This window comes from Aythya fuligula, chromosome 1, assembly GCF_009819795.1.
Source record: "Aythya fuligula isolate bAytFul2 chromosome 1, bAytFul2.pri, whole genome shotgun sequence".
Lineage (NCBI taxonomy): Eukaryota > Metazoa > Chordata > Aves > Anseriformes > Anatidae > Aythya > Aythya fuligula.
The window spans coordinates 173,029,048-173,039,628 of NC_045559.1; positions in this window are offsets into that span (position 1 = coordinate 173,029,048).

A 10,581-nucleotide genomic window follows, 5' to 3' on the forward strand; every position below is an offset into this window, starting at 1 on the left:
TCTTTTGCATGAAGCTGTCAGACCTTTGAAGAACACAAATCTGGAGGAGATTTTGGAGGCCAGACCCCAGGGCAGATTAAAGGACATCAATGTCTATGTAGGCTCCAGTTTCAAGAAACTTCAGTGTTTGGAAGGAATATCAGACTTAATGTGTGTCCTTATAGGATCACTTACAGCATCACTACAATGACTGTTCTCAACACACAAGTGCAGGTGTCTTCAAAGAAGAAAAGGAGAAACTATTTTTTCTGTAGTGGGGAAAATAGACTAACAATTAAAACAACAAGCTGTGATTTTTATTTTTTATTTTTGGGCTGTCAACTACTGTTTACTCTTTCAGTTTTTAACATGTATGCCCTTTACTTTTTCTAGCTGCATCTGAGGAGAAAGCTTGAAATTTTCCAGAGAGCAAAAATGATTTTAGTCCCTATGGTATTTTTCTCCACTCTGTGTCTTCTTCCCTGTACTAACTGGAAAGTGTGTAGTCTTTTTACTCTGCTATATGAGGCAGTACAAGGCCAGGGCTCCAGTGAATACAATTTTACAAAACCTTAAATGTCAGCATGTGTAATCTACAAGAACTTCATTGTTTCCTTTCATCTGCTTTTGCTAGCATGTTGCTTTGTGCACAGGAGAAAGCTTATTAACAATGGTATACAAGAAAGTAATGATACAAGAAAATAAATGAGTATTTACCAAGGAAGGTGGGCGAACAGTACAATCCTTACTAATTGGTTATGATAGAAGTTTAATAAGCCATTAATAAGCCATGACTACATGCTATGGATTCCTCTTGTCAGTTGAGCTCTAAAAGTTAAATTCCCAGGTTGGACTAGGTCTTAGAATGCAGAAGAATTGCTTAAAAATGTGTAAGGTTCATTACTGGAATGCAAATATAGTATGGCATATGAACTAACTAAACACAAGGAATGCATGTATCGATTATAGACATTTTTTTTTTTTTGTATTTAAAAAACATCATGCAAATACTCAGACAGCCCTTTAAATAGATGGAGTGAAATAAGTATGTATGTGTACTAAAGCTTCTTAACTCTCTACAATAGATTTCTCACTCATTTGCTTAGCAGATGCTTTCTGAGTCAGCATGTCTTCCATACAAGCTTTACTTTTCAATGTGTGCAGAAATATATTGTCTCACTATCTGCTATGAGTTTATGGAATCTCAGATGGGGCAGCTTTACTGGGAGAATGGGTTTCTCACGAAGTTAATAAATGTAGCAATATTATTCATAAGCACATCACTATGTTGACCAAGATTTTTAAAAATAACACACTAAAGTTGACAATATTAAATACATTCCTGGGTTCCTAAGCAAACAGTCTTATTATGAGAAAGCACAGAACACAAAGTGACTCCAGCTAGGGCCAGTGGGAGATGAAGCTCTTCAATGTCTTTCAGTCTTAGTGTATTTTGAGTGTGGACTCTATGTTCCTTTTTTGGCAACAGGTGTATCACAGGGAAAAGGATTCATGAGTATCCTTCGCCTTACCATGGAACACTACGTACAATATTCAAGCTGTGTTAGAAGAAATCCTGTTTAAATATTCAATATCTGCTGATACATATTTAATATATAGATTCCCTGTTCCAAAGTATTTTGCCCATTCTTTGGCTATCTACCAGCCTTTGTTTTGACAGACTTTATATAACCTCCCTTTTCTGCCATTAAAATATATTACGTTCTTCTGTGCAATTAGTTGTGTTGGGTATGCTATTACATATACCATGCAATACCTTGTTTACATTTTCTGCAATACCATGTTTACATTTTAAACAAAGACTAATCTGTAAACCCCTTCCACAGACAGAAAGATAAGCATCTCTCAGTCTGGCATATAGTGAAATAGATTTCCTAAACTAACAAACGCACTTCAGAAAAAAATCTGAAAAACAAACAATCAAAAACCTTTTGTATGTCAAAAGAAACAAGATAAATTGAAAATGAACATATCAGACAGTAGTTACAAAAAATATCTGCAACTATGGAAACCATTTACTGTAGAAAGGAAAAGTAGAGGCTTTCCAAAAAGTATATATTTATTATGATTGATATGGTTTATATGAACCTAGTTATTTAGAGCTTGGCAGTTGTAGGTAGACCTCAAAATATTTTACTGTTATGATGTTTTTCATAACGTTGCATCCTTTATTGCTGCTGTGAAAACAAAACAAACAAACAAAATCCCAGCCAATTGACAGGAGATCAAATGTCTTGGGTCTTAATGTGATTTGGAAGGGTGGGGCTGACAATCTGTGGGCATTAAAAAGCAGGAAGACTGCAGCCAGAATTTCCCTGTTGCTAGCCAGAGCAGAATTATAGGTATCATAATGTCTTATAGGTGAAATGATTTTTTTTTTTTTTTTGGTTTGGTTGTTTTTAAACTATTTCTTATTCAGTTATTCCAGTTATTCCTCATTTTTCCTTTGTACTTTAGATTTTAGTGTAACCATTACATTTATCTATATTTAATTTAATTCTGATGACTTTTTGTAGGAATTTGTCAAGAATCACTTTATATTCCTATCCTCTACTTGAAAATGCTTGTCACCTTTTCTGCTGTTATGTCATACATTAATATACCTCACCTATTCCAACTGTTAATGAAAATATTGAAGAGGACTAGGTCTGCCGTATATCCATAAGGAATTAAACTTGAAGAGCCCTCATAGTGTAAACCAATCATAACTACTTCTTCTGGTAATTTTTCAATAGGTGATAACACCTTAACTGTATTTTCTTAGTTTGCCTATAAGGATGGCATGGCAGTGTCAAAGAACTTCATAAAGTCAAGCTATACCAAACCTACTTCTTCTTTATTCACGTGGCCTGTTAGCTTGTCAGAGAAAAAAAATATTGATTAGTTTGACATGATCAGCTCTTGACATACTATCCATTTCTATGACCTTATTATATTTGAAGTACTTATAAATTGATTTTAAAAATATTTTTGTTATAGAATCTTGCCAGAAATTAGAGTCATACTAACAGGACTGTAATGTTCTGGGTTCTTTTTTTATTTGCATTTTTCTTCCTACTCATTTATTTATTTATTTATTTATTGAGCTTAGGTATTAATTTTATTCTTGTTAGATCTCCAGATTCCTAAAAATAATGTGCCAGAGGTCCAGATATCCTATATAATAAATTCTTCATGTAACGAGGTGAATTTAACCAAATTGCACAACTTGAATTTGCATACTTAAAAAAAAAAAAAGAATGAAAAAACAACAGAAAAAACATAACACTTCATAAAGTTTATTTCTTTATATATGTACTCAAAATAAAGTTTGTTGGACTTTATTTATTTAATTAATTATTTAAAGCAAAGAAATAACTATTTGTTTCTGTCTTTACCTAATTCAATGTTTGTTTTATATCTTTGCTTTCTTTTCTGTTTATTTCTAATGTGTTTATGGAATCTTCTTCTAGTGCTTTTCTGTTCCTTGCTAATAGAAACACATCGTACACCTTAATCTCTCAGATTTTTTTCCCAATATTTTTTTTCCCTCTCCTTTATGTGCATCTGTAATCATTTGTCTTTGTTTCCATTCTTTGTTTATGTATTGGAAATATATTTTCAGGTCTTTAAAGATAGTCTGAACCTGTATTGCTCTCCTATCTTTTATATATCTATTATATATCCATTTTGAATATATAATCTTGTCTTTTCAGTTACTGCCAGTTCTCCCACAGTACTCCATCCCTTAAATGCTCTCTTCTAAGAACCCGATCTCTTACTTCACATGAGCAATGAGTTGCTCACATAGTTTTTTTGTTTGTTTGTTTTTGTTGATTGTATTGCTTCCCTCTTCTCTCCTCTTCTCTCTTCTCTCCTCTTCTCTCCTCTTCTCTTTCTCTTCTCCTATCAACTCCTTAGAAAACTTGTCATTATTATCTTTGAAATAATTTTGATCCAAATTGTATTGTAACTTTAGATTCTCAGTCAGTATTTCTGTATAGGTTAGAAAAAAATCTAGAGTAGCATGCTCCTTACCATCCACTTTGCTTTATAAACTGAAAATGTAGCTTTGTTAGAATATTGTGGTGAACAAGAAATCTGAAACTTTCACTGTTGTCTTTTGCAGATATATATTTGTTCCTTATTTATTAGTACTTGCCTGAGCCTAAACTTTCAGCTGAGAAATATGAATTGCAGGCACTGATATTACTTACATTATTACCCCAAGGTGTTATCTGCAGTACCTACATGGAAAAACAGCAGGAATAATTTACAGGTGTTTGATCAAGATTCTCACACATATGTAAGCCCAGATTTTGTCCCTGGAAAAAAAAAAATCACAAATTCACAGAATCAAAGAATAGTTGAATTTGGAAGAGAGTGTGGAGGTCATCTGGTCCAACCCCTCTGCTGAAGCAGAGACATCTAGAGCCAGTTGCCGTGTCCAGGGGCCTTTTGAAGATATCCATATAGAGAGACTCCGCAGCATCTCTTGGCAACCTGTTCCAGTGCTCTATCATCTGCACATCAAATAAGTGCTTAGTGATGTTTAGACATAAACTCTTGTGTTCCAGTTTGTGTACACTGCTTCTTGTCCTGGCACGTGGCACTACTGAAAAGAGCCTAGCTCCTTCTTCTTTGCACCTTCCCTTATTATTACATTACATTACATCATACCATATCATATCATATATCATATCATTTCATATTATATCATATGCATACACATTGATAAAAACCATTGCCAATAAATGGTAAAAAGGTATGCTTTCCTTATAAGAAATCTTTCAATGGCCAACATGCTTTATGTTCTGTCCTGGAGAATATGAGTTTTTAGGTTCCCTGGCTTGCAAATTGAGTAACAGGTTTTTTTTCTCCCAATAATGTTATTGTAGCAATTACCACACAGTACATAGAAAAATGGTAAGATATCAGCTTTGGTCTGTCTTTGTTCTATTTTGGATCCAAAAGCAGACGACATTTTTCCAGTTTCTATTTGCATTCACTGGGGATTTGGTGCAAGAAGATCAGATTACCACAAGATAAAACTGATGCCTGCCATATGGTGGTAAGATCTGACTAGAGAAGCTCAAAAGATTTGGCATCAGTGAACCCAAAATGTTAATATAAACCTCATTTGTATCTAAGCACTGCCTCCTCTCCCATCTTTAATAAGTAAATGTAGTTAATATGTGAGTGAGGTAGCTTGCTATGACATTTCCTAATGTTACATTCCAAGAGAATAATTTCATAAGTTCATATGGCGATCTCAATGAGTCAGATTGGATTTGTACTTTAGGACAGACTGCCTTACATTGAACACACAGTTATTATCTCACAGATGTCTGTGATAAAATTAAAAATAAAAAATAAAAAATACAGATGCAAGTGGAATGAGCAGGGAATCAATTATGAGACACAGAAGTTCTGTCAGTGTTTGACTCTAATTATATTAATTATGAACAAATGCAAATGCAAAAAATGCCATTTCCAATAATCAAATAAGGCCATCTTTTTATTATTTTATTTTTAGAGAAAGTTAAGCAGTTGATCCTTTTAAAGCAGTTCACTATAAAGTCAGAGCTTAAACATTCAATTAGTTTAGTGACTACTACAAAATTTTACTTGTTTCTTCATTATTTATATATTCATTATTAATTATTTATACAACTAAATTTATTATAAGGAGCAATTTCAATTTACTATAAACACAGCCATGTGGACACTTGTATTCCTAACAAATTCAGGGTTTCTATTTAGTCTATCACTTTATAGACTTGAGTGACTTAATGGCATGGCCCTTGCTTTCAAACAACAACACAAAAATAATGACCCCCACAGATTGGTTACTATAAGACATGTCAGGTTACTCTAAGACATTGGTTACTATGAGACAAGCTTTTGAGACAGACTTACAGCAAAAACACCTTCAATTTCAAGGTAAATATGATCATATAAATATATATCCCTAGTATCTCAGGCTAGATTTCATGCCAAGAGAGACTTTTCAACCCCTTTATTCTCACAAACCTATTTTCTCATACTTTTATGTTAGTTTTAGCTGATGTGACAGAAACACTATACACTTTCATAATAAAGAAACGATGATTCACAGAGTGCTCTTAGTCCACCTATTAATATAAGCTTATAAACATCTAACTGTGCATGTAAGATTAATGTAAAATGGTTTAATGAATACAGCTTAGTTATTTTTGAAATAAATTACTAAAAAAAAATAGTGCTTTATGCTTCTAAGATGCAAATGGCTGTGATTTTAGATAGTGCAGACTAAAAAATATTTTATTTTGTTTTTCTTGATTCAAGAAAGGGAAGGGAAGGGAAGGGAAGGGAAGGGAAGGGAAGGGAAGGGAAGGGAAGGGAAGGGAAGGGAAGGGAAGGGAAGGGAAGGGAAGGGAAGGGAAGGGAAGGGAAGGGAAGGGAAGGGAAGGGAAGGGAAGGGAAGGGAAGGGAAGGGAAGGGAAGGGAAGGGAAGGGAAGGGAAGGGAAGGGAAGGGAAGGGAAGGGAAGGGAAGGGAAGGGAAGGGAAGGGGAGAAAAAATATCTAAAAAACTATGATCCTCAAGGATAACCTTTTTTCCTGAGATATCTTGTATCCCTTTTGTGGTTGATATAGGCCTAAAAATTCTGCCCATATTTTACTGTCAATGAAGTTGAATCAGTCTGAAAGAGAGCACTATTGGTTAATGTAGAAAATCACCATTCTGCATCAAAACAAACAAACAAACAAATAAAAAAATAAGCAAAGAAATAAAGAAGCAAACAAGGATGCCCTATCCCTGGAAGTGTTAAAAGACAGGTTGGATGGGGCTTTGAGCAACCTGGTCTAGTGGAAGGTGTCCCTGCCCAGGCAGGAAAGTTGAAATTAGATGACCTTTAAGGTCCCTTCCAACCCAAAACATTCTGTGATTCTATGCTGCTAAGATCCCTGGAGGTCTTCAAGAAATCTGTAGACGTAGAACTTAGTAGCATGGCTTACTGGTAGACTTTAGTACTATGTCAAAAGTTGGAGTGAATAATCACAGAGGCTTTTTTCAACCTGAATGATTCTATGATTCTAAAACCAAAACCTTTTCAACTTGCAGTGTTACCAGGGAGTTCTATGGGTATCAATGTCTGTTTTCTTGTGACTAATAGTGTAAATATTCAGCTGCAAATATGAATTGGCAACATTTTGAATCAGTACAGATAATTTTGTCTGCCTCTATTCTCGCCATGCATAGTCTTTGTACAGATATATTCTGGATCAGAACTGCTTTAGAGCCTCAGTGTTGAGAAACAAAAAGCCAATTACACAATCAAAGACTGCAACGCCTTTAAGCAGATTATACAGTAGGTTTAAATTGTTGCAGTTATTCACTAAAACCTACTCAAAGAATATGCATTTTTATGATATTAATTCAGGTTTCACTGAATGCAGAACCATGTGTCTGAATTTGCATTATTCATATATATTACCTCTAATTTAGCAGAGCTTACTAAAGAAATTCAGTGCACCTCCTCATAAAATAATGGGTGGACTACAGCTTCTAACCAATGGAGATGTATTGCCCACCATTGCAAAAGGAAGTTAAGTAATTTAGAAATTATGCTGTGGATGATTTAGGTCAGCTAACTTTGGAAAACAAATTTATATAACATAATAAAAGAAAAAAAAAGTATTGCTTAGAGTACAGTTAGAACTAATATTCAGAGAAAAAAATAAAAATAAGTTTTGTTTTGTTTTGTTTTAAAATATGTTTGTTGTGTTTTCATCTGGCAGGAATTTAAGCACCACAGAGCCATTCACTCACTCCCCACCTCAACAGTGGGATGGGGTGAGAGAACTGTAAAAAATGTAAAACCCATAAAACTCATGGGTTGACATATAGACAGTTTAATAGGACAGAGAAGGAAGGGAAAATAATAATATCAACATATAGAAATATGCATAATACACATACATACATACATATATATATGTAAATAAAACAAGTGATGCACAATGAAATTGTTCTCCACCAACTGACTGATGCCCAGCCAGTCCCTGAGCAACAGCTCCCACCTCCCACCTTTTTTTTGTTCAGCATGACATCATATGGCATGGAACATCTCTTTGGCCAGTTTGGGTCAGCTGTCCTGGTGTGTCCCCTCCCAGTTTCTTGTGCACTCCCAGCCTTATTACTGGTAGGGCAGGAGGAGAAGCTCAAAAGTCCTTGAATTTGTGTAAGCACTTCTCAGCAACAACTGAAAAATGTGTGTATTAACAACATTATTTTTCTCATAAATCCAAAACATAGCTCATACCAGATACTATGAAGAAGATTAATTCTATTTTGACTGAAACCAGAAAAATTTTGAGAAGCAATTATAGATGGGAGTATCTGTTGTCTTCAAAAGAGTTCATATAAATTCTTATATCTACAAAGTTTAAAATATTAAAAATAGTTGAAACTTTGGTATGCCTCATAGTATTTTTTCATTAGCTACTTTCTCCCCCTATCCTGGTATAACATAGCTGAAGGCAATAAATAAATAAATAAATAAATAAATAAACAAACCTCAACTAATAAAAAGCAAACCTTTGATACATATAGATAACTTATTGTGTATATATTCATGGACTTTTATGTGTTCATGAGTGTGCGTGCATGCACACAAATGCATACATTAGCAAATAAGCTGCCAGAGAATGTTTTAATGGAAATGGAATTTCATGTTGGATAGGCACAGATGTGTGAACCTCATTTTTTTTACCTTTGTAAATCCTTTCATGTCAGATAAAAATATACAAAAGAGAATAAACAACAAAAAAAAACCAACACACATTTATTTTCATAACTAGATTTTATTTTTAAGTAAGATCTTCCCAGGAGGGAATGTCACCCAACAGTGCAGTGGGGTTCCAAGATGAACGAACAATTAACACATTGTACTGGCTCTGGATGGGGCAGAATTAACATTCTTTACAGCAACCCATACGGTGCTGTATTCTGGAATTGTGACTGAAACAGTGTTGATTACACACCAGTGTTTTGGCTATTGCTGAACAGTGTCAAGGCTTTCTCTTTTTGTTAGTGTGATTCTCCAACCAAAGAAGGATGTTGCGTGTGGGAAAGAAGCTGGGAGGAGACACAGCCAAGCATAGCTGACCCCAGATGACCAAGGGGATATTCCATACTGTATGATGCTGTGTTCAGCAATAGCTGCTAAAAAAAGAAAGGGGGTAGGGGGGTGGTGGTGGAATGTTTGGTTTAAGTGTTTGTCTTCCCAAGTAACCTTTATATGTGATGAATCTTACTTGTGTGCAAGTGGCTTATATCTGCCTGCCAACACAGCAAATGAATACTGTTCTGTTTTGCTTGCACACATAGCCTTCACTTTTTGTCCTTCTTTCAACCCATGATTTTTTTTCACTTATATCCCACTGAAGGAGAATGAGCTGTGTGGTGCTTATTTGCCTACCAGCTTTAACCTAAAGCAGCTGTCATAATCTTGACACATGACTTTTTAGCCTTTGCTTTTCCACTTCTCTCCCCCATCCCAATGAGGGGCGAGGAAGAGAGTAAGCAACTGGGGTGGGTGCTTAGCTGATGGCTGGGTTCAAGCCACCACACACAGACAGTGTGTGGTGGTTTTACCGTGCTGGGCAGCTAAACCCCACAACCGCTCTCTCACTCCCCCTCCTTTAGATGAGGAGGGGGAGAAGTAAAGCAAAGAACAACTCACAGGTTGAGATAAGGATAATTTAATTAAAGGGAAATAATTATAATAATTAAATAAAGACTACCATGAACTAAACAATTTAACTAAGGGGAAATAAAAAGGGAAAGGGGAAAAGGGAGGGGAAAAGGAAAAATAAAAAGAAGGGAGGAAAACAACCAAACAAAATAAATGAAGGCTATATGGAAGTGCAGAGGAAAGAAATTACTCTCTACTTCCCACAAATGAGCGATGATTGACCACATCCTCGAAGCAAGGCCTCAACACACGCAGCCGGTGTTCGAGAGGAGGACCGACGTTTTCCCAACGAGAGGCCACCCCTCCCCTCTTCTTCCTGTTTCCACCTTTTATTGCTGAGTGTGACATCACATGGTATGGAATATCTCTTTGATTGGTTTAGGTCAGCTGCCCTAGTGATGTTTCTCTTCTCACTTTTTGCCCACCCCCTAGGAGGGTTAGAGAAAGGCCCAATGCTGTGCCACTGCTGCTCAGCAGTAGACACAACACTGGTGTGATAACACTGCTGTTCCAGCTACAAGTACAGAGTACGGCACTGTATGGGCTGCTGCCGGGAAAGTTAACATTCCAGCCAGACCCAGTACACAGTGAAAATGCATAGGGAGAGAAAATAAAACCATCATTTTTGAAATTATTTGCTCCAAGGAATTATATGCTTCAGGACATAATCTATCATTGAATTCAAAATCATTAGGAAGATATTAGAACAATTAATTTGTAATAAGGTTTCATAAAGCTCCCACTGTGTGGTTTGAAAGAATTTGTGAGAAGTTACTCTTGGAGAGAGCCTGCTGAGGTACCTGCAAGTAGAGTGTTCATTTTGATTTCCATTTAAATACTTTAAAAATATATCCTATGTTG